The sequence below is a fragment of the Camarhynchus parvulus genome, chromosome 2 (genome assembly GCF_901933205.1).
Source record: "Camarhynchus parvulus chromosome 2, STF_HiC, whole genome shotgun sequence".
In the NCBI taxonomy this organism is placed as follows: Eukaryota; Metazoa; Chordata; class Aves; order Passeriformes; family Thraupidae; genus Camarhynchus; species Camarhynchus parvulus.
In genome coordinates this window covers 60,445,308-60,469,182 of record NC_044572.1, presented here as the reverse complement: position 1 = coordinate 60,469,182, position 23,875 = coordinate 60,445,308, and the positions used below count along the sequence as shown (strand labels likewise).

At 39.6% G+C, this 23,875-nt stretch overlaps 1 long non-coding RNA gene across 6 annotated transcripts in view; it reads left to right on the top strand.

Annotated features, from left to right (window-relative positions):
* The window catches only part of LOC115901469, a 259,757-nt gene that overhangs the window by 200,748 nt on the left and 35,134 nt on the right, over window positions 1-23,875 (top strand). For 4 of the 6 annotated variants that reach the window (XR_004060543.1, XR_004060544.1, XR_004060542.1 and 1 more), the window contains 2 exons: window positions 7,491-7,590; window positions 8,565-23,221. This is a non-coding gene — a long non-coding RNA (uncharacterized LOC115901469). Of the gene's footprint in view, window positions 1-5,494; window positions 5,546-7,490; window positions 7,591-8,564; window positions 23,222-23,875 lie in introns of those variants that run through there. The other 2 variants (XR_004060541.1, XR_004060540.1) reach the window with 2 other exon arrangements.

The window sequence follows — 23,875 nt, the reverse complement described above, 5'->3', positions numbered from 1 at the left end:
TGAGAGTGCTGCCTTGTGTATTGGTTTGCATCTCTGTGAGAAGACAGACCAAGGGCAGTGCCTGAGCTCTCACCTTGGGTATGAGAAATTTGTGATCTTGCAGCCGCACTGCTCACTTGATGTATCTCTGGTGTCCTTTTCCTATATGTGTGAGGGGGGAGGGTCACATAAGCTGCAGTGAATCTCTTCAACATGAATTCAGAGTACTCAGATTGTGCAGAATTCCCAAGGTGTGTACCAGAAGAATTTTATGATGGATCGGTTTCCTACTCTTTCCCCTTTTGTTGCTTCTTATCAAAACCAAACAAACTCAAACAAAACATATCCTTTCATTTAGGCAGGAAATAAAGGAAGCTTGTGAAAAAACTTAGTTCTTGCCCACGCTGCAGTTTATTTTAAATGCCCACAGGCACCTGTATTTTCTTGCTTTCTCCTTCACAAGATTGCTTTCCTCGGTGCCCCTTGCGCAGATATGTTTTAAAAACTCCTCTGCCATAACATTTAATATTTTTTAAATTTACAGTCAAACTTTTTTCCCATGTTGATCATATTTCCTCACTACCCAGAAACTTCTTTGTCCATTCCCTTGGTCAGTCTTTTGCTCTTTGATTAGGAAAATTCTCTTAGATTGCTCTTGTGTTTTCTGGTCCACAGTTGAATCAAATAGTGCCAAACTTACATGATGGTTTCTTGATTTTTTTTTATAATATACTTGTATTTTTGTTTCATTATTTATGTTGATGGCATTCCCTGCCAAATTGAGGCCTTGTTGGTCAAATTGTCTGACCTCTATCTTTGTTCATAGAGTCTCCATGGGCTTCTTCTAAAATTCAGCTGAGTTCAATTGATTGTTTCTGCACTTCTAGTCCTATTTCATACCTATAAGTTCTCTGCACTTCTAGTCCTATTTCATATCTGCTTTTCTTACTGTGTCTTCAGTTCGGGGGAGCAAAGGAAATTTGCTAAATACATTGCGGCCTGTTCTCTCTCACTGTCACAATCATAGGCAAGTAGATCAGCAGCTGCATTACTCACTGCATTCTAAAAACAAATTCAGCCTAGAGGAGGATCAGAGTGGCTGCCTGCAATATATTGCCTTTCACCACATTGCTGATTCCATTTTGCTGTGCCAGATGCTGCCAACACCCTTGTCTCTGAGGTGCTTCAGTAGTCCTGTGTCTCTCCTGCCTTTCCTCTAGCTGATGTTTCGCTGGTGTTCAAATCAACATCCACCTGTGTTTTTATTACACACAGAGGTGGAAACTCTGCCCAATCATTCTTTTTCATCCTTCAGTTTCCTTTTGTTTTGTCTTACATATATTCAAGGGGGAAACAGGAGGAGGGATGGCAAAGGAAGGGTTCGGTCTAGACTTCCAAAGCAATTTCCTTTTCCCTACAGAGCAGAGCTCATTTCCTTCCAGAGCAATGTGTCTGGGAAGTTGCACATTTCTTCTCAGCACTGACTTTCCTGAAATTTGTTGAGTCAAAGCACAGCTACTAGGCAGGATCCAGAGGGCCATAAACGGGAGTGTGTGTTTTTGTCGCTGCCAAACAGGAGAATAAACAGAGATTAATATAGAAAGGAGAGGACAGTCTAGATAAGCAGCCACAGTGTGGAAATGTGGAAAAAAAAATAGACAAATATCCACAGACACACCTGCACTTGGGCGTTCCTGCACTGTGGGGCCTCACAGGGCTTATTTTTGCCATAAATGTCTCAAGGACAGAGAACTGAGCAATGTGGAAGTTGATGATTTTCCTTGAGGGTTAATTACAAGTTCTTGCCTTTGGGGGAAAAAAAAAAGTAATGGTTTATTGTTCTAAATTTAACTCTTTATACACTACATTTAGCTCAAGACAGGAGAGTTCTTTTTCTTTAAAACGCATTTATATTTACTGGTTTTTAGCAGTATGCCATTTAGTAATGTGGCATCCGCTCTTACAAGGTTTCTGTGTTTGCTTAAAATCAAACTAATAAATTGGTTTAAGTCAAATTAAAACCAGACTGAAAGTGTGGTGTAGTCATGATAGAGCAACTTGCCTCTTCCAGAGAGTTCAATATATTCTCTGCTTAAATTTTTTTCAAATTAATTAAATTCAGTTTGGAAAGGAAATGCTTGGGAGGGAAAAAAAAGAGTGATGAGATCATAATCTGTTGACTCCGTAGAGTTTCTAATTTGGTTGGTGCCTAAAGTGTTTGTTTGCTTAAAAGATGAGATTTCTTCTGTGTTGAGAGTGTGTAGAGACATGAGCAGGAAGATGAGCTGGAATCTGACTATGTGTTTGATGTAAGATTATTATTTCATCTATTCCACTTATTTTTTGCTTAGCAAGACGATTCACATAGAGTTCATTGTCCTGCCACCAGTAATTGCAGATCTGTCTGAATAGCTGATACTTATTTCTGAGTCTGAAAAAGCTCATAACTGATTTATTGTGTTAATTGTCAGAAAATGCACAGTGAAACTTTAGAGAAGTACTTCCAAAGTCCCAGGTATTACAGTTATGCAGGAACTTGAGTTGGTTGGTATTTTTTAGTAGATGAATAGATGAGGAAACTTTACATTTTGTCTCAAAAGTGTAAGTTCAGCAAACTATAGGCAGAGGTGCTTTAAAAGATCTCCTGTTTCTCAGGCCCATTGCTTTGAAATCCCAACTACAGAAAACCCTTCTGCTATTGCCACAAGGTTAAACACCACAGTGTTTGCTACTCTCCAGCTTAATAACATTTTTCCAGGCAAAGGAAAATACCTGGCTTAGGAAAAGGTTGTGTAGGGCTGGGCAGGCTGGCCAGGCACTGGTTACTGCATCCACTCAATCTTCTTTCACTCAGTAGTGCCAACATACTGGGGCCTTGTAACCTGGAGCTGCTGTCTGGCTTGGGAGCTTTTGTAAGGGCAAGAAAAAGACAATGCAATGCAATGCAAAGACCTTGTTGTGGAGCTCACACTGCAAATTACAGAACTTTTCTGCGAGACTAAAGGATGCTTCTTTTTGCTTGCTTCAGTTGGATTGCAGGAGGCCAGACTTGTACAACTTTTCCATTTAAGGAGGAACCTCTGCAGTGAAAAGATGTGCAGCTGGTAGCTGAAGGTCCTTGAATTTGTTATAACTTACTATAATTCATCCAGCTGTGTTGGGCTGGCTGGCTCAAACTTTCAACCGCTGTAGCTGGCAGGGAAATTTCTGCTCTGTTAAAGGGAGTTCTGGCAGTCCCAGGTATTCAAGATGAAATGGAGGTGGGGGGCAAAAAAGATGGTTATGACATTCTGCTGATATCATCTGCAATTGAGGAATCACTGTGGGCTTTTTTATTATTCCTGAAATGTGTAGCTCTTTGTGGCTTGGAATATTTTTTTCTTTTGCTTTTGACATGTTTGCTGTCTTTTGTCAGTTCCAAGCCTGCATTTATTAGATCAGCTGAGGGTGAGAGGCAAAGGTGCTGCTGTCTTAGGGGTAGAATGGATTCACAACCAATACAAATGATTTTAAAAATGCTACTTTTGTAGATATGATTGTGGCATTATGCACTCTGACCAAGAGAAGAAACTGCAATAGTATGTAATATTTTTACCCTGTCAGAAAAAAGACAGGGCAGAATCTCAGACTTTTGAGTATTTTTCCATCTAATTTTTCCAAACATGCACTCTAGTGGTAATTGTGATAGCAGGGGGAGGATGACACTTCAGGCACAAATTGAGGTTGAGTGTGTTTGTACATGCAATGCTCAGTGTTGCACAAAGCAGGGCAGTTGTGCTTTGCAGGATTTGAAGCAGTGCTATGTTAAGTGCTGAATGAGGCAGATCAAAATACACAGAAAGAAAAAAAATTCAGGGTATCTGGCTTTGTTGCCTACCATCTGGAAGGATTGCAGAGCCTGTGCTCTGTCCCAGGGTCTGTCAGTGGCATGTTGTATGACCTTAATAAAGAAACTGCATCTCAAAGTTCCCAAGGTCTTACATTTGTAAAATGAGAACAATAAGCAAGGTGCCTTGACTTTTGTGAATAAAAAGGTGCTGTATAAAAATTGTTTTAGTACTGCTAATGATAATAATAACATATATGATAATAATGGATTTATTCTCACCATAATTTTAATTCAGAGGGAATTATGTCTATTTTTTCTGTTAACAGTGCTAAGATACGGAAAGTTGTAAAGATGCAAAATTGCAATTTCTCTGAAGGTATTTCATAGGCACAACCTGTAAACATTCCAGAGCTCTTTGCTTTTTTCTGGTGTGTAACATAGCCTATAGCTGTAAAGGATTTTCCGATCAATGCTTTTCAGCAGAAGTGTTTAGCGCTTTCCCAGGAAATGATCAACAAATAAAACACACTGAGAAAGGAAGCTAGCATTTACTTTCTGTTTTTAAAGTAGGCTTGTATTTTGCAAAACAAGATGGAAGGGGCTAGATGTCCCATAGCATTAGCATCTAAAGAACAGTGTGTCTTACACTGCACTAGCATTGGTGGAATATAATAGATAAGAAGAGTTATGTTTCTTATTTGTACTTTTACATCCCAATTATTGTTGCTGTAGCTGACTCCGAGGCAGAATGGGCATAAGGATGCATGGCCATCTCTTGGCATCAGGCCTTGTCTCTCAACAAGTGATCTCTTTCCTGTCACTGTCTCCTTTTCAATTTTACTGGCTGAAATAAAATGAAGTGCATTCACTTCGAAAACCTGAAGTGTGTTCTTTTTAGTTTCTAGATTTGGAAAAAACCCATAGCTGGCTTGTTTAATGAACAATCCTTGGTAACAATCCCTAATTTCAAAACCTGCCTTCTTTCAGCACTGTCAATGAACTCAAAGGGGCTAGACTTGGGCAGATAGCTGTGATGCTCAGTGGAACTGGAAATGTGCAAGTAAATTATAATTCTGGTTAGTGCTTTTCTTTTTTCTTCTTTGGTATAAATGAATACTCACCATCACTCAGCTGGTTGGAAGCAAGCAAAACAAAAAGGTTACATCACAGACAGTGTTTTTTTCAATGTGAAAGAAGTCTTGGAGTTTCCTAAACATGTGGAGGAGGAATACTTTCTTCCTGAAACTTCAGGGTGTAAATGAAGACTTACTGTGTATCCCCTGACTCTTGCTAACTTAATCTAAGCTTTTAAGAGGTGCTACAGGAATAAGCGTGGCCAGAGAACCATAATGCTTTTCAGAAAGTAGTTTTTTTTGAGATGTGACACTGTTCATTTCATGTCAGGGAGCCCTGCTAAAGCAGAGAAGAGCAAATCCCTCCATCACAAATGCAAAATAAGGGCTGAGGATGTGTTATAAAGGTATGTCTTCCACATCACTAAATTATTTTCCTCTTTCCTACCCATTGCGTCTATATCAGAAACATTGCTGGAAATACATCTGGGAAATTAGCAGAATGTTTGTTTTACTTTTTTGAAGTATTTTCTTGGTTTTAGGTGAGTGTTTGACTTATGTTCATTGGCCCTTGCACAAGAGACTGAAAGCTATTTCCTTTTTCCTTAATTAGAGCATGTGGAATATCAGATTTCTGAGCAGTGAATTTCCTTTCAGGAGACAGGTGAGCATATGTGGTAGAAGTGGTTGTTTTTTGTAAACTTGAAAAGTTGGTCCTTCTGTATTTTATAGATAATGTTCTTCAGCCAAACCTGTACTTTTCATACAGAGAATAGTGCATTTTTTTTCTTTTTCTCTTCCCCATCTCCCCTTTTTTATTTTTGGAATTAAATAGAGAAGTAGGAAGTTAGAAATATCTGAGGGAATTTCTAGGAGGGTGGCCATAGGAATGTGGTAGCAAATGTGGTGGAGGCAACAGCCCAACCCTGTTTGTGTGTGTAATTTGATTTCAAGTCTGCAGAGCTGGTGCTGGTGAGGAAGAGGAAAAAAAAAAAAATGGAGAGATTGTGTGCTGTTTTTTAAGGTCATGTATTTTTATATCTGCTGGCTTGTCTGTGTGGGTGGGCAGGTATGAGTCTTGGTCTGTCTTCTTATGCAATGTCAGAGGGAAGCTCAGGTCGGTGTGGTGGCAGGGCCAGCCCACATCCTCCACCCACAGGGGCCCAGGAGCAGTTGCACACATCAATCAGGGACAGCCCTCAGCTCCTGGCACCGTTGGAGCAGGTGGCAGAGCTCACAGTGACATCAGGTGACTGTCACGTTGCCATGGGGCAGCCACCAGTGCCTGGCCCATGCTCTGTGTACATCAGGTCTACCTCCTGAAATAAACTAGTCTGTGATGCAGCTCCAGCACTCACACCACCACCTATAACCATCCTTGTCTCTCACAGGTGCTTTGGGGTAGAACAAATGGAAAGAAGAACAAGGAGAATGATTTTATAAAATGTTGCCGATATCCATATAGCAGCCACTGCAAAATGCCTTGCTTTTTAAGGCGTCAACCAGTTATAAACAGAGCGAGAGAGGGAAAACCGAGGCTGTGTCAAGCCAAAAGCAGAGTTGGCTAGATCAGTCATGACCAAAACTTTGGAGAGTTTTTGAAGTACAGACAGATGCTGTGCTGTGGGGAAAAGTTCTTGCAAAGCTACTGCTTTCATGTCCATTTAGTGCTGGGTTTTTTAAAGTACCAATATTGCCCCTTGTTTTTGTTCCTTAAAAGGTGAACCCAGAATAAATGCAGACTCACCCTACCCGGCCCTCTTTATTTTGGTGTCTCAATGTTTTGTGGTAGTATACCAACACCTACCTGTAAATAAGTTGACTTTATGTAGTGAAAATACTCTGCACTTTACTCTGTGTCCAGTTAAATGTGGAAGAGTATCACTGGCTTAATTTGCCCCCCTGGAATTAGGAATTTGGTAGAATGTTTCTGGGTTGCATGAGCACAAATGAGAGAAGAATTCAGTGTCAGCTTCTGGTGATTTATATAGGATGTAGGTGATTTATGTAGGATATCTATTAGCCCTGATTTTGCTAAACAGATGTAGTATATTGGATCAAACTATTTTGACATATGCCAGTGGGCAGAGGAGGAGATCCAAGGACTATGGAGATGATAGGTGCTTCCAGTCCTGGGCATGCTCTTATGACTGTTGGCAGAATGATATCTTTATTATTTGTGGGTGGAACCCCAAAAGTTTGATATCTCCAGAAATTAAGTTTAAGGTGTGTTTCAACCTGCCTGTAGCAGTTTATCCTCTCAGAGCCTGGAGGACAAGGATGGATGTGTACCATCCTTCCAGCTGCAGTCTAAACCTTGCTTATGAACAAGTGCATGAAGAAACTCAGTTTAAATTAAAGGGCTTATTCAGTTATTTTATCTTTACACATAAGTAAGAGATAGCAGGATTTTAAGAAGGAGTGATGTTAATCACTATAGCAATCCTTTCTAAGGAAAAGGCTCTTTTTCATCCTTTAAAATACTGTAGACTTCCTGATTAAGTGTATTCACAGATATACAAAATTACAGGGTAAGGGCCTGCTTGGGAACAAATTCCCCCTATATTGCCGTGTCAAAATGTGTTCATGCTGTTTCATTTCACCCACAGATAATAACAGGCATAGATGCCTAGACCCATGAAAGGAGGCGGCTTCAGTTCTGCTGTGCAGAGTTGTTAGAAGCAGTACAGCGGTTCTGACTTCTACAAGGTATTTCCAGCTTTGAAACACTGTTTTATTTTGCAATGAAATGAAATTACTTTGCAAGTGTATAATTAAGTATTGCCACGAGTGCAGATTACATAGATACCGAGACCATCTTCAGCTCTGTTACATAAGGTTGGATAGGTGTGACATTGTGAAGGGGGGTCTGAGTCTTTCTGGCTTAGGGTGTGAACTCACCACCACTGAACTGTTGAGAAGAATCTCCCTGTAGGGAGAAGTCTCCTCTTCCCCCACTCCTTTATTTTTCTTTCCTGGCAATAACCTCTCTTGAAAACAAACTTCTAGACCAGCTGCTTCAGTGTCATGTTTTTTTCACTTTTCGTATAAAGCTGCTCCCTTTGTTTCACCCTCAGGAGCCACATGGATAGTGGTTCTCCTTTAAGATACAGGAATTGCTTTCCATGAATAACATTGCATGGATGTTGACTAACAGGCTAATGCACAGGAGAATGTCCATGTGATGATTACAAAATAGATGTGCTTGGCTTTACCAGCTCTGGTTTGCTATTTTGCCATATAAATGAGCTCACTCTCTTAATCAAGTTTTCACAGGGTAAGGGTAGAACAGGCTGGTACAGATGGTGGGAGAAATCAAGGGAGACAGGGAGAGAGGGAGAAGAAAGGAAAAAAAGAAGGAAAATATTTGTCAGGCTTGATAGTGTTAATGAAAACATAAAGAAAGAAAGGAGGAAAGCAATGTTTGGAGAGCAAAGAGTGACCTGACAAATGTGACCTCTGTTTTTCCCAAGGGCCTCTGACTTTGAAACCAAAGCTGCCTTTAATGTTCACCAGGTGCCATCAGGGTGTTTTGATTGCCTTTATGGAAGGGAATTAACCTCATAGCTTCAGCATCTGCATTTCAGTGAACTTCAGGGACAGGGTGTATTCTTGTTCAGATCATAACCCTTAAGGTTCAAAGGCCATGAGCAGCTAAATAATTAATTCTGTTTCTTCCACAGGAGGCAATGAACACAGACCTATACTTCACACTGGTTTATCACAGGAATTTTTCCAGTCCCTTTTCAAACAGCTTCTGCCTGAGCATCTCTGAACAGCCAATTGGAGCAACTGGAAAGCGAGGCAGACACATCACAGAAAAAAATCTGGCAGTAAGATTATTCTTCATGCTAAAATAATACCCAGAAGTTTGTATTCTGTCAGCTGAGATTATAGTTCAGTTTCTTGGAGGAAGTGAGATGCTATTTTGTTGAAGATATATGGCTCTCTGTTCCCTGTTGTTATATAAGCAAATTGTGGTACTTATCATCCTATTTCTGTCTGCTTCCTCTCTGTAGGTGATTGTGCCTCTGATATTACCTGGGTATCTCAGCCTTGCTTGTGACCTGAGAGTAGATTTTAGCTCTTCAGGTAATTCTCTTTTCCTGCAGATGACGGATTTATAGGACTATTGCACATTGTCAATAAAAAGAAACAAGTGACCGATCAGTGGGGTTTTTACTCCTCCTCCCCCTTTCCTCTGAGAGAACCAAGAGCCAACCATTTCTGGACAGCTCCCCCTCCCCTTGTGAAGTGCAGGGAATTCAAGCAGCTCATCTAATCCCGTGGTGCTGAGGCTTTGTTGCAGCAGGGAGGAAGGTATTATAGGCAACATATCCTCCACAGAAGAGTTTTTCTGGGAAGGGGACCCAGGGCTACCCAAAGGCCAACTCAGGATCATTGAATTGTGGGTCGCTGAAGTACTGGGGTGATTAAGAGGCCCAGTCCAGCAATGACTCTTCAGCATCTTTGGTTTTCTCAGCCTTAGTACTGTAGCAAATAGATGCTTTAGGAAGAGAATAGGATGGTATCTCTAACACATCTTGTTGAAGTGCAGGACCTTATGGGTCCAGATGTACAACAGGATGACCACTGCTTCAGCTCATCAGTCACCTTCTGCACCCAATATCTGTTCATTCTACTGTCACCTCCCACACCCAATCTGTTTTACAGTCCATTAATTTCAAAGTATAGGACCAGAGTAACTTCAACAAGGGACAGGGAAGGGGTTTAAAAGGACCTGAAAAGTTTGCAAATTTACAGACGAATGACTGCAAATTGTCATCATATTTCAAAAGTCATGGCAGTCCAGTGAAGTTGTCGCTGGCTGGAAAAGGGGAAACATAAAAGGGAAAAAAGGAAGACCTGAGGAACTGCAGGACAGTCAGTCTCACCCCGGTGCCTGGCAAGATCATGGGAGAGATCCTCCTGGAAACTGTGCTAAGTCATGAGGAAAATAAAGAGGTCATTGGCGGCAGCCAACATGACTTGACTGAGGGCAAATCATGCCAGACAAATTTGGTCATCTTTTGTGACGTTTACCATGGTTACCATATTAGTGGATAAGGGAAGAGCAACTGTTGTAATCTACCTGGACTTGTGCAAAGCATTCCACAATACCACATAACAGCCTCTAAATTGGAGAGGCACAGATTTGATGGATGGATCACTTGGTGAATCAGTGGCTGGACAGTTTCACTCAAAGTGCTGCAATCAATGTCTTGATGTCCAAGTGGAGGATAATGACAGGTGGTTCTCCTCAGGAGTCAGTACTGGGCCAGCACTTTTTAACATCTTTGTCAGTGACATGGACAGTGGGACTGGTGCACCATCAGCAGCTTTGCCAACAACACCAGAATGTCCAGTGCAGTCAACATGCTGGAGGGAAGGGATGCCATCCAGAGGGGCCTTGACCAGCTTAAGAGGTGGGCCTTTGCTGACCTCAAAGCTCAACAAGGCCAAGTGTAAGGTCCTCCACCAGACTGGGGCAATCCCAGACACAATTACAGGCTAAGTGGTTGAGGCATGGATTGAGAGCAGTCCTGAAGAAAAGGACTTGAGAGTGTTGACTGACAGGAATCTGGCAACATGTGCAGCCCAAAAAGCCAACTGTATTCTGGTTGCATCTACAGAAGTGTGGACACCACATTAAAGGACAGGATTCTGCCCCTCTACTCTGCTCTGATGAGACTCCACGTGGAGTGCTGCATCCAGCTCTGGGGTCCCCAGCATAAGTATGATACAGACCTGTTCGAGCAAGTGCAGAGGAGGAACACAAATATGACCAGAGGGCTAGAGCACCTATGAAGACAGGCTGAGAAAGCTGGGGTTGTTCAGCCTGGAGAAGGCTCTGGGGAGACCTTAGAGCAGCCTTCCAGTACCTAAGGGGAGTCTACAAGAGAGCTCAAGAAGGACTTTGTACAAAGGCCTGTAGTGGGTAGACAGGAGTGAATGGCTTCAAAATGAAGGAGGGTGGCTTTAGATTAGATATTAAGGAAGAAATTTTTTATGAGAATGATGAAGCAGTGAAACAAGTTGGCCAGAGAGCTGCTAGATGCTTCTTCTCTGTCAACATTCAAGTCGAATGGGTGTTCGAGAGACCTGGTCTAGTAGAAGATGTCCTTTCCCATGGCAGAGGTGTTGGAAGGGGATGATCTTTAGGGATCCTTACAGCCACAGCTGTTTTATGATTCTGTGATTTGGAATGCTGATGTGCACCAAAGATCCAAGAGTGCTGTCGTTCACTGAACTGTACAGGATAATGTTGTTAGTAGTCGCATGTCATACTGGGGCACAAATCGCATCTTGGCCTTACCTTTGTGTAAAAGCACTGAATTTATACTGTAGTAGTGCTTCTTATTTAAAGTGAAAAATGACTGCATAAAGCTGTATTTGAACCCAGAGGGAGCATTTTATTAATTAGTAAATAATGATATGATGAAATTGAATCATACTGCCTTTTCTTTTCCAATTTTTCTTTGAGGAGTGCCTGCTATGAAAGTATATGTACAAATAAATTGTTTCCTTATGTCTCCAAAAACATGTTGTAAATCTTTAATTTAGTTTTAATGACAATGACAGTTTAGAAAGGAAACACTATTCAAAGACAAGAAATATAGCAGTAAGATTTTAATTTTATGAGTTTTAAATAAAATATTAGAAACATATTCTGAAATCACAATATTAACATCCATATATAGATATATATTTTTGTCTTGTTAACATCAAACTGTGTTTGCAAATTTTCTTGAAAATTTCCAATACATGTGCAAAATCTAGGTGCCTGTTCTTTTGACTTCATGTTAGGATAAAAAGCGTGCAGTTGGTGAGTGGGATTTAGCAGTGCTACCAGCATAGCTGTGTGCTTTGGGGCCGATGATAATTACTGGGGAGATTGAAGTGTATTGAAAACCAGAAAATCTCGACAAGCCTTTTAAATGAATTGTTGAAGTCCTCTAAGAGGATTTCAGAATGAAGGTATCTGAATGAATTCACATGTGTGGGGAAAACTGAGCACATATCTCCGTTCTTGGGCCCTGGAATAATTTCATGTAATACGAGCATAAACTAAGCCTGTGTTACTATAAGTTGGCTTGGATAGTGCTTTCCAAATCCATTCAGAGACGTTATTATTGTGAGGACATTTCTGATGGAGAACACGGACCTTCTTCAATTGCACAGAGTGATTTTTAAGGATGCTTCAGCATTGGGGACTCAATAATTGAGCCTGGAAGAGAGTGTTTCAAAGTATATTTGAAAGAATAAGAGCAACTGGCCCATCTTGGAAATGATACTGACTTGTTTTTTGTATTTAAATTGTTTCTTACATGGTTAAAAATAATATTTTAGTGTTTATGAAATCATCTCTAGTTTATGTTCATGAAGAAGCTTCAATATTTGCAGCTGGAAGGTTGTTCTGTTGCATTCCCAAATTTAACCTTCATCTTCACTTCCCCATAGCATAGCTCTGGTTGCATTGTGAAATGAACAACTGATATAATCTTTATTACCTTTATTTCTTTCTGCACAAAGAATTTTGTTTCTGTGGTAGAAGAAAACAATATTTTGAAGTGTGTCTGCCAAGGTACAGCTAGAAAAAAATAGAAGACAGAAAAGAATTCTCATTATTTGCATTAAGAAAATATCAAACAATTCAAATACATGCATGGCAAAAAAAATTCTGAAATTTTGACCATGCTTCTGAATGATCACCAATTACTGGTAATGAATCGCTGTGTTTATATGAGTGAACAGAGAAAAGCTTACACTCAGATGTCCTGAAGTTAGTGTTCTGAATGTATTTTGACTGGTCGTTTTTTTACATTTTATGCCTCTTGCAAATTAGCCCACAAGGTTATGAAGATATAGGTAAGCCGATGACTTTATGAGTTTGAGATGCTACACCTATAGATGTGTACACAATTTTTTCACGTTGTAAAGTAGATATGAAATGGAATCATAGAATGGTTAGGGTTGGAAAGGACCTTAAAGATCACCTAGTCCCAACCCACCTGCCATAGGCAGGGACACCTTTCATTAAACCACGTTGCTCAGGGCCCTATCCAACCTGTCTTTGAACACTTCCATGGGCATCAACAGCTTCTATGGACAACTTGTACCAGTACCTCACCACCCTCACAGCAAGTAATTTCTTCCTAATACCTAATTAAACCTGCCCTCTTTCAGTTTGAAATCATTGTCCCTTGTCCTGTCACTATCTGGCTGTATAAAAAGTCCCTCTTCTCTTTATAAGGTTAAGGTTTTTATAAGGTTTTTACCCGTTAAGGTATTGGAAGGCTGTAACAAGATGTCTTCTCTGGACTGAACAACTCTCAGCCTTTCCTTGTAGGAGAGGTGCTCCACTCTCTGATCATCTGGCAATTCATCAGTATGAACTGCCAATGAGTTTTAGAGTAGACCATGTTTGCACCATCAGTTATGTTGCTTCTTTGAGATATTGTGGATTTGACATATTTAATATATGTAAAATATTATATTTGAAGAGGTCTGTGCTGATTTTCTGTGCACATATCTGATACAAAAACCTTTTTGCAAACAAAAGCTGTTTTTTTCTTATTGTTCAGATATCCACAAATAAAAAACAAAATGAGAGAGTGTGTTGATTATTATTATTTATGTTTGCTCTATGTACCTAGTTCAAACAGCCAATTTACTGCTAGTGACAGCGTGCTCCTGACCAGTAATTCCATCCATTTTCACCCTTAAGACTGAATTGTATTAATGTAATTAAACTTCTGGAGGAGTTGTTCATTTTAGTAGCTGCTTCCTTTGAAAATTCTTTTAAGATTAGTAGGATGTTAAGACCCATAGAAGTGAAATGCATTTGATGACAAGGGAACAGAGGCATGGTACTGCAGTGCTTACAGCAATGACAGCTGATGAGGGAGTGGACAGAGCTCTTGGGGAGATATCTATGCCATAATTGCTGCATTCCAGGTGCAGCTGCACAAGAAAATACATCTCTGGATCATCCCTTTAGGAAAAAAAAAGTGGTGTTGAAGCATGGTGTGATGTTTTTAACTTGACTATTGACCTTGGAGCTCCTAAGTGAGGGAGAATAACAAAAGGTTGAATTGTGAAGTACTGGCACACCTTTGGCTATAGTGTGTAAATGTAATGGGTATAAATGTAATAATGTTGTAGACATGAAAAAGGGGCAGAGTAGATGGGTACATCTGCTGACAATCTTTCTTTTTGATTTGGAGCCACCTGAAGGCAATAAGTAGCTGGATAATAACTTGATCCCCATACAGCTTCCGGTTTTTCACATTAATAATGTACAGCAGGGGAGGTGAAAACGGAGTGTACTTTTAATTCTGGCTTCTGTTTGCCTTTTTGTGAGCCTGAGAACATTTCCTCTCTTTTTGGTGATGGGAAATGTAACCAAAACAGGCATCAATGAGTGACATTTCTCATAGATGGTTTTCAACACCGAGTTTTCAGTATCACCTCAGAGATGCTGCAACATGCATGAAGGGGCCAGGTCTTTACCATGCTTTGCAGTTAACTCACTTCAGTACTCTACCTTGTTGGTTTCTAAGTATATATTGTAATGAATCTAAAATACATTTCCCAGTTGTAATTCCTCTGAGTCCAGTATTGCAAGGAGCAGGTGAATATTGTCCAATAAAATACATGTACTCCTGTGAGAGGTGTATTTCGAAATAAGGAGTTTTACTTTGGTCTAGAATTTATATATAGACTCTGTACTTAGAGTTTACACATTTTTGCTTTTGTAGCTTCCCATACTTTCGTTCTTGTCTGTGTTCTCATATTTCCTTTCTAAATTATAGATATGAGGGAGCAACCATTTTCCTTGAAAAGGGCTTTACTTTTGGGGATAATAAATGGCCATTTTAAGAAAATTCAGCAGTTCACAAGGGTGTTGTTGAACATGGGCTTATATGAAATAGGACTTTAGGAAAAACAAACCAAAATCAACAACCCTCGGAACCTTGCAATCTTGAGATGGATAGTACTAGGAAAGAATGCCCATCCTGCTTGTTCTTCTAGGAGGGGTTTGTGCCAGATTTTAGCTCTTGCCCTGTCTTTATCAAAATAAGTTTCACAATCCACATTCACCTCCCATGTGAAGGGCATGGCGAGGAAAGGGAGATGACTGACTGAAGAAAAGAAAAACAGTGAGAGAATTTGTACTTTGGCTGTGTTTAGTATTGATGCTACACTAAATCACTGTAAACACAGGTTAGGAGTGTAGACTAGGATGTTATATCAATATTGGCAACTTTATTAGAATCTGTTGCCCTATTGAATTGCTTAATTGCTGTAATGAGAGAATGTGAAGATATGCAACTCTATAGGAAGAATTTGTGAAGGAGACAGTCAAGTCACCTCTTTTTTTGACTTGTACCAAAAGGTATCCTTCTATTTGTTGGAGATGAGAACTCAGACCTTCATTTTTGAGGGGACACAGGCATGGACAAGTGAACGCTGCATTGCTGTGAGAAATTGTGCTGAGGTTTTTTGACTTGGAAAAATGTGAAATACTGAGACATACTTTGCTCTCCATTTCCTCTTCCTTTTGCTTGCATCTAGAAGATAGAGTTTAGGTGGTTCTCTGTTAAATTATTGTCGGCAGATTACCATGTTTTCTAGTTGAACAGTGCATGATAGATACTGTTGCAGAGTAAAATTCTGGCTTCTTCTCATGGATTTTAGGGACAATGTGCAGCATGGGTGAACAGGTGCCAGAGATCCCTTTGGAAGCAGCTGGGAACTCCATCCTCTAGATTTTGCTTTTCCCTCAGTGGGGTTTTAGGCCCTGCAGAAATGCATTGCCTGTCTCTGCATAGCCAGTGTGCTCATAACATACAACAGCTTAGAAATATCTATGATGTTGTGAGTTGCATGTATGTTTATATGCTTGTCTATCCATAGTTATTTTTAAAAGAGAAGGCTTGGTATTTTGCTTTTGACATCTTTCTATTCCTCTAGATGTTATTTACAGAGTCAGTTTTGCTGATATTACTTCATCTTTTGAGAATGCTGGGTAAGGATTACATTTGATGTAGCAAATTCTTGCTGTTCTACATATTGCCCCATTAAGTATTCTTCACAGAACTGCATGATGGAGCTCAGTTTTGTTTCGCGGGATAGGGAAAATAATAAAATTCTAGTCTGAAATAACAATACTGTGATGTTGTTCCATGCTTGAGAGAGATTTGGTACCTGTATCAAACCAAGGCTCTGCTTTGACAGTGGACAGGAAGACTGTGTCTGAGCTAAGAAGTTAAACTTGCCTGGGAGTATCCTCTGGCACTTAAGATATGGACAGCCCATGATGAAATCATACAGCTCTTACCCTCCAAAAGAAGGTGACCACATCCAATCTTATGGGATTTATCTCTGGGCTGTGTTTTTCCCCTGTGGTGCTGGGGAGTCTGCCAAACCTGTGCCAAGAACTTGTCTAATAACTGAACTGCAGAGACAATTAAAGTCTACTGTCTGGGTTTGCTTCTTGGCACTGTTTAATTTGCTGATGAAGAGGCCAAAGAGGAGTGTTTGACTACTTATCTCTGGTTGTGTTTATTGAGGATCAGCACTCCAACTGATGCATCTCATGTGTTTGGAAACTCATTTTTTCTTATCGCTGCTGAAGACTTTGTTATGGTTTTGCATTAAAATGACACACATGCTACTTCCCACCTTTCTCTTGGAGGGAAAAAAAATTAAAAATTGAAAAAGCAGCTTTATATCACTGGCTGTTATACATCATGAGGCTCTGGGATGATAGAACTGAAAGAACTTGCCTTTTCCATGAGGTACTTTTTGCCCATCCAGTAAGATTTTAGGGGTTGATAGTGATTTCTTTTTCAAGATATAGGAAGTTCTTCTGTGTGCTTTGAGTGCATGCCTGGTGTGTGTGTCTCTGCCTACTCACACGCATGCACAGAGGAGGCCTGCAATATCTCTGTATGTTTTCCAGGGGTTAGCATTAAGTGACAGTGACAGGTCACGAGGGTGCTGGGGCTTGGGCCCAGCAGGAGGTGGTGCAGATGCACCTTCAGCATTAACACAATCGTCATCCGCTCAGGAGAAGGGTGCCTGGGCCTTTCCTTAGGAAACATATGCCAAAACTATTATCAGAGTCTATGTCATGGCCTGCAGCAAACTGGACAGGATGTTAATGAAGAGGGAATTGTGGAAGGAATCTGAATGCAACCCATATTATTGAAACAGAATGCTGAATAAACAGATTATTTCCATTATGGTGCCCTGTCAGCAATCTCAGTATTTTGATCTTTATCAGGTTTATACTGATAAAGGTTTATTTTTCATTACTTAGTTGATACAGGTTTGGGGGTGTTTTAAATTCAATAAATAAATAAATAAATAAATGCAAATATCTGGGAGGCTATAAAAGGCTGTGGAGCCAGGACAGCTCATTATTTCTCCTTGACGAAGAAATCTCTGGTGCATCCTGTGATGTCTGTGACAGTAATGAGGCACTCCACTATGTCAAACCCAGAGTCGTAATTCTGTCTTATCTGCTGCAATAATGAGACTTTTTGCACTACTGGACTCAGCAGAAGTTATAGGTGAAAAGAAGATGGTGTGTGTTTTGCAACTATTTACAACAGGTGGAGGCCAAGGAATTCAAATTGATTGTTTTTTCATTCAGAGACCTTGCTTCAGAACATAGCTTGGAATTTAAATTGTGTTGATGATTCAAACAGTGCCTAGCATTAATTTAATTTCATGTTTGGCAATTTTCTGTAGTTGTCCTTGTTCAATATTTTATTGCTTACTTTGCTTCTATTTGTTCTTCCTTTATCTTTTTCTTCCTGTCCCTCTCCCACTCCCTGAAGGTTTGCCTGCGTAACAAGAGTGAGATAGCTAAAATAAATACCATTGGTGATAATGCTATCCATTTAAAGCAGATTTTTAGGTGTGTTTTAGAAAGCAAAATACCAAAATAATATCAAAACACATATTTTTTTTCCAAGATGCCAGCTGTTAGGCGTCTGCATTCTTAGGGATTGATCAAAAGTTCAACATTACTGTTAGTTTGATGTCCCTTGAAATGTTAGGCTGTTTGTTCATAAAATAAATTAAATACAGCCAGTGTCATAGCAAGTCCATTTTATCATTAATTTTTAGCTGCCTTGTCTTCCCTGGACAATGGATGTATTTTCCCCCACACCTTGGCTAACATGAGGTAAGCTGTATTTGTAATGTGAGTTAGCAGGCTGACGTGGCTCTTGGCCTCTTGGCAAAGTATTCCCATACTCCCTTGTCTTTGTGACAGTTTTACCAAATGTCAGCTCATGTGTGCTAAGAATAGGTCTTGCTGCTCTCTGCCTCAACAGAAGTGACCTCAGCCCTGACCTGGAGCTTCCCTGTCTTGTCTAGAGATTGTTCATGTGCTGGAGCCATTCCAGCCGCAGCTCCTTAGCCCCCTGAGGTGGAAATCTGTGCCCTGGTCTGCTAGAAATTAGAGCTTTGGTGATGCAAACCTATTGAACAGCCCTTGACTGGCAGTCACTGTCACTCATTGTCAACCTGAGCTTGTTTTGAGAAACCAGCTACTGGTAAAAGGCTATTGAAAACATTTTTTTTTCTTTTAAATTTTCCTTTGTAGGGAAGATACCTGTTAATATCAGATATTTAAGAAAAGGAGAAATTTGATCTGATCTATTTGTTTTTGTGCCACACCATTATTCCAGGTGACCTAGTTTAAAATTGTGATGAGATCTGAAGAGCAGAGTATTGAAAATGTTGTTTGTGAGAGCCTGTGCGCCAGAACAGTATGGGGTAAAATCAACTTAATGAGATGCTGGATCATCCATAGAACGCATCTCTCTCTAAATACTCAGTGAATATATTTTCCTAGAGGAACACAATGAACCTCTCACAGGAATGCACTTTTATAGGGCTTGAAAGAAATAAGTAGATGCTTTAGTTCTTTTAAGGGTTAAGCAGAAGCAATTTCTGCAGTACCCCACAGTTGCAGATGTCATGGTAGTTGTCATTGTCAGCCTCCTCTAGATTCACATCTAATGATGGAGCATTGGACAAATTTCTGTGTAAATTTCTCCAGAAATAAAATAACTTTTTAAAAGTTGTTTGAAAAAAATTATGGAGATATTGTTTTATTATTGTAAATCAAGATCCAAAACCTGAGAGTCCAAAATACCACTGTAGCTTCCATCTGAAAATAAAGCCCTGTCAGGTGGTATCACATCCAGTCCCTTTCCAGCTTTATCTGACCAAAGAGAAAATTCATTGAAATGCTTGCTAACCTTTACTGAGCAAAAGGACTAACTTAATAAACATGATTTTCCCCTGGGGAATTTTACTGCCTGGCCTAGGTTTAGGTTTTCCTCTTGACATTTTTCTACCCATGTTCTGATTCTTCCAAAGAACATATTAAAGAGACCAGTTGCCTTGATGTTCCCCTGGAAGAAGCACAATATTTGTTGATCAGGGCCTTAGCCAAACAATTACACTACATACAAGCCACTAAGAAGGGCAGACTTTTACTGTTCTCAGTTTGCAAGGGGAATGTCATAAACTGTATGAGTTTTCATTATCTCATTCTTTATAGGGAAAAGGTGAAGTATGGGCAATGGGAGGAAACAGAACATTTTTTGTTTTTCCTTAATGTATCCTGCTAGTAAATTTGTACTGACTGCAGGTTGTGTTATAAAAGGAATGAATAAAAGATGATTAAGGGTTATTTACAGATGGGAAGTTGCCTTGCTTGTTGTTTCCCCATTCTGATTCTGGTTGATGACATCCTCGAGTTAATTAGTTAATTTCCATGAGTAAAACTCATAATAATCAGTTACTGTTTTTCAAACTATTAAAAAATTTAAAATATTTCCCAGTTTTCTGCCCTTGCTTAGAGTAGATTCCACATCTATCAAATGGAATACATGCATGACTCTATTGATTTTTTTTCTCTCAGTCTTCATCCATTAACCGCCATAAATTCCATATTGAAATAATAAATGTGTCTTCCCACTAGGAGAATGGCATTGCTTTCATTTTCACTTCCAGACCTGAGGAATTATTTGTGCTTGTTTGTTTGCTGTGTTAGCATTTCTTTGCAACTCGTGTGTCACAAAAAACCTCCCTTGACAGAAGACCTCCACTTTTTAATTGTCCCACTCCTGCCTGAGTCACTGTGAGTGCCTCAGTCCAAGGGTATACACTAGAAATAGAGCTGATAGCCTATTTAATGGACTTGCAGGCTGAAGTAAATAACACAACTCCATCAATAGGAGGTGAAAATTCAGAAACAATTTTATAGATGGATTGGTCTGACCATTGCTAACATTTTTCCTGTTTTAAGGCCTGGATTTTGAGACACATACTGATACATATACAAATGCATGGATATGTGTCTTTAATAAAACAGAAATGTTTTTGGCTGGTTGGAGACCTAATTCTCTACAGAAAACAATGGTGATGAACATGAAGCCATCACTTGTCAAATCATTTTATTTCAGTTTTATATTATATCCTAACATATCTCTGCTTTGCCCTCTGATGTGTACACGCCATTATGTTGCATATTATTTCTTAACAGTCATACAAACAGTAGCCAGAAAATTTATAGAGCATGGGTTATTGTTATCCAAATAACCTAATTGTTGTGATTTTAGTAAAGAAAAGTGAAATGTGGTTAATATGGGAGGTTTTGGTATTTTTAAATTATTTTTGGCTTTCAAAGAGCATAGTTCAGTTTTCTGGGCCAAAGGACTTACTTTATTCTTAATGCTTCATATTTCATTTTTTAAAGTGTTATCTAATTTGGAAAGGGTTCTTTTGGTTTTCTTGATTTAATATGCTTAACTTCATATACTAAATTTTTTCTCCTATTGTTCTTTTTTGGTAGGGTTACTTTATAGGAAACTGAGAGCATTTTATCTTAAATTAACACGACATGGGGTGATGCCTTATTGCTTCAACTTTGATGTAAGAAAGACTGGAGATTCTAGCTAATCATTTGCGTAAATGGTATTTAACTTTCTCCTCCATATCTTTTTCTAGTCAATCACTTGGAGGTGGGCACGGAATAAAACCTCAGCTATCAAGTTCTGACAAAAGTATTTTAGAATTCTGGTTTGCATCCCCTGGTATACATCTTCTTCCATTGATTAAGATTCATTTCCTGTCATGCTACGTTTTGATCAGTTTAAGGTGCATCAAAGTGTAGATATACAATAATAAAAGACTTTTAACATATGCTTTAGCTAAGGCATGTTAACAGCTCACTTTTAAATCTTTGTCTGGATAAAGCCAATGGCACCATTCCACATTGACTTGTGTATAAATAAGGGAAGACCTTTAACTCCATCCTTGGATGCTTGGCCAGGCATCTGTCATATTTTGTGATTCATAGTCTAATGAATAATTTTGTGCCCTATGTGTTAACCAGAAGAACTGAATCTTTTCCTTTAGAGCCATATGAGTAAGTGGAAAGTCACAAAACTGAGACTTTTGCAGGTGAATTACTGCCGGTAATAAACGAAGGTTTAAATCAAAATATGAATTTGCTTGCTTGCCAAAGATACAGTTACAGTTTTTTTTCTGGTAAATTGTTCTGTGCATATTATGTCTCAGTTCTTGTACTGTTCACAATGCACACTCTGTTTTCATGAATTATACATACCCAGTGTGCACATGATTTTTACTGTGGAACCCACAGTAAAGATTTTGTGTTTCCAAAATTGACACGGCAATGGTGTATTCTTCAATATTTTGTGGCAATTTTATCAGTACAAAAAATCCTACTGCAGCCTCGAATTCATTTTTTGGAAAGGGCATTTCTGTCCCACTCCCTGTTGATGGGCATGGTGTTTAAGGGCCTCTGTAATTACCTGAAGATACAAAACACACTAGAAGAGAAAATTAAGCAGGAGATAGCAGTGGCTCTAACCAAAGGCTGATTATGCTTCTGAGACATAGGTCTTGGCAGTAAAGTAGCTTAAGCCTTGAGGAAAATTTCATACCTGTTGATGATTTATAATATTTGATACATTGAAAAGAAGGAGTTCTGCATGATACAGTGTAATTCATGCCAATAACCCTTTACAAATCAAAATATAATGTATGTCAAGATCTGAGAATTAGGATATTTTGATCAAACCCAATGCATATGCCTTGTTATATAATAGCAGTCATAATGAACAAAATAAGCGCAAGAATAGCTAAAGAAAAATAATGGGTTTTTTTCCTGCAAAGAGCAATATTTGAATACAGTTGCTGCTCATAGAGCATTATTGACATGACTTTTATTAACAGTGATAATCACTTCCTGCTCTGGTCCTAAAAGACTATGCTTTTAAAAGCCATCTCCCCTTCCAGGTTCCTGAAGTAGGAAGGGATTCATACATGGGACGTGACACTAGAAATATTCTCACTTATAGGCTTGAAGAAGATCTCTATTACACTCAGATAACCTGTTCACTGGGTAAGAGGTTTTGATCGGTTAAATTGCTTTTGTCTTTTCCATCATGCTGTGAGTTAGTTAATATTATGAGAGAAAAGAGATGAGATGCAATAGTGACAAGCAGCAAGTTAAAGATTTACTTGGTCTGGTATAATTGGAGAATATTACAGAAATTGTGAAAGGGAAGCATATAGAGATTTTCCATTAAAAACATACTTTAAGTCTTTTAGGAGCAAACCCAAAGGATATGTGAGTCAATGATAAACAGTATGGTTTCCCACATGTCCAAGATACTGTCCTGTCCCTTGAGGAGATCCAGTTATTTGACCTGAGCCTAAGTACCTAATAACAATACATTTTTAAGTCTCTCATCATTGCTCTGAGAAAACACAGGATATACGTGTCACAGCAAGAGAAAATAAGGCAGAAAACTTCTATAATATTTTTTAAGCCTTCAGATAAATTTTGAATCAAATACTCCATTCTGTCACATTCTGTTCTCTATTACCAGTCTCAGCTTATTTCTTCTTTTATCTTGATATTATTTAGTCTTTTGTTATTGAGACTTATCCTAAAACCTTTGAACAGTGCAACCCATGGAAACCCAACAATTCTGAAATTAAGGCTGGACCAACATATCTTACTGTGAAAAGAAAGAAAAAGGTAAATCAGCATTCTGATAAAGTTGGAGGTGAGTAGAGGTGGTTGGAGGACCCCTTGCCTTCCTCAGTTTTCTAGCTTTCCAGCCTATGATGCATGTTACAACTTATAGCTGGAGCTGCTTGTGAGCAGGACTCACATAACATAAACACAAAGGGCAAGAAGGAGGACCTAGGAACTACTGACCAGTCAGCCTTAACCTAAATCCCTAGAAAGGTGATGAAGTGCTTCACTCTGGAGGACACATGGAGGACAAGAAGGCAGTCAGCATGGATACACGAAGTGAATGATGTTTGACCAACTTAATTGCCTTCTGTGATGAAAGAGCTTCCTGGATGGATGAGGAGAGAACAGTAAATATTGTTTACCTTGCCTTCAGCAAGGCTTTTCACACTGCCTCTCACAGTATGCTCATAGACAAACTTTGAAAGTGAGGACTGGATGAGGGGTAGTGGGTTGGCAGAGCAGCCAAAGAATCATGATCAGTGACAGGGTGTAGTTACAGGCCTGTCACCAGTGGTGTCCCCCAGGGCTCTCTACTGGGCCCAGTATTATTTAACTTACCCATCAGTGTCTTGGATGAAGGGGCAGGTGCCTCCTCGACAAGTTACTGATGACCCAAAGCTGTGAGGACTGTTTGACACCCCAGACACCTGTGCAGCCCTTCAGAGGGACCTTGACAGCTTGGAGAGATGGGCAGAAAGGAACCTTCTGAAATTCAAGAAAGGCAAGTGCAGGGTCCTGCCCCTGGGGATGAATAACACCAAGCACCAGCACAGGCTGGGGGTGACCTGCTGGAAGGCAGCTCTGTGGAGAAGGACCTGAGAGTCCTGGTGCACAACAAGCTGTCCATGAGCCAGCAGTGCCCTGGTGGCCAAAAAGGCCGAAGGG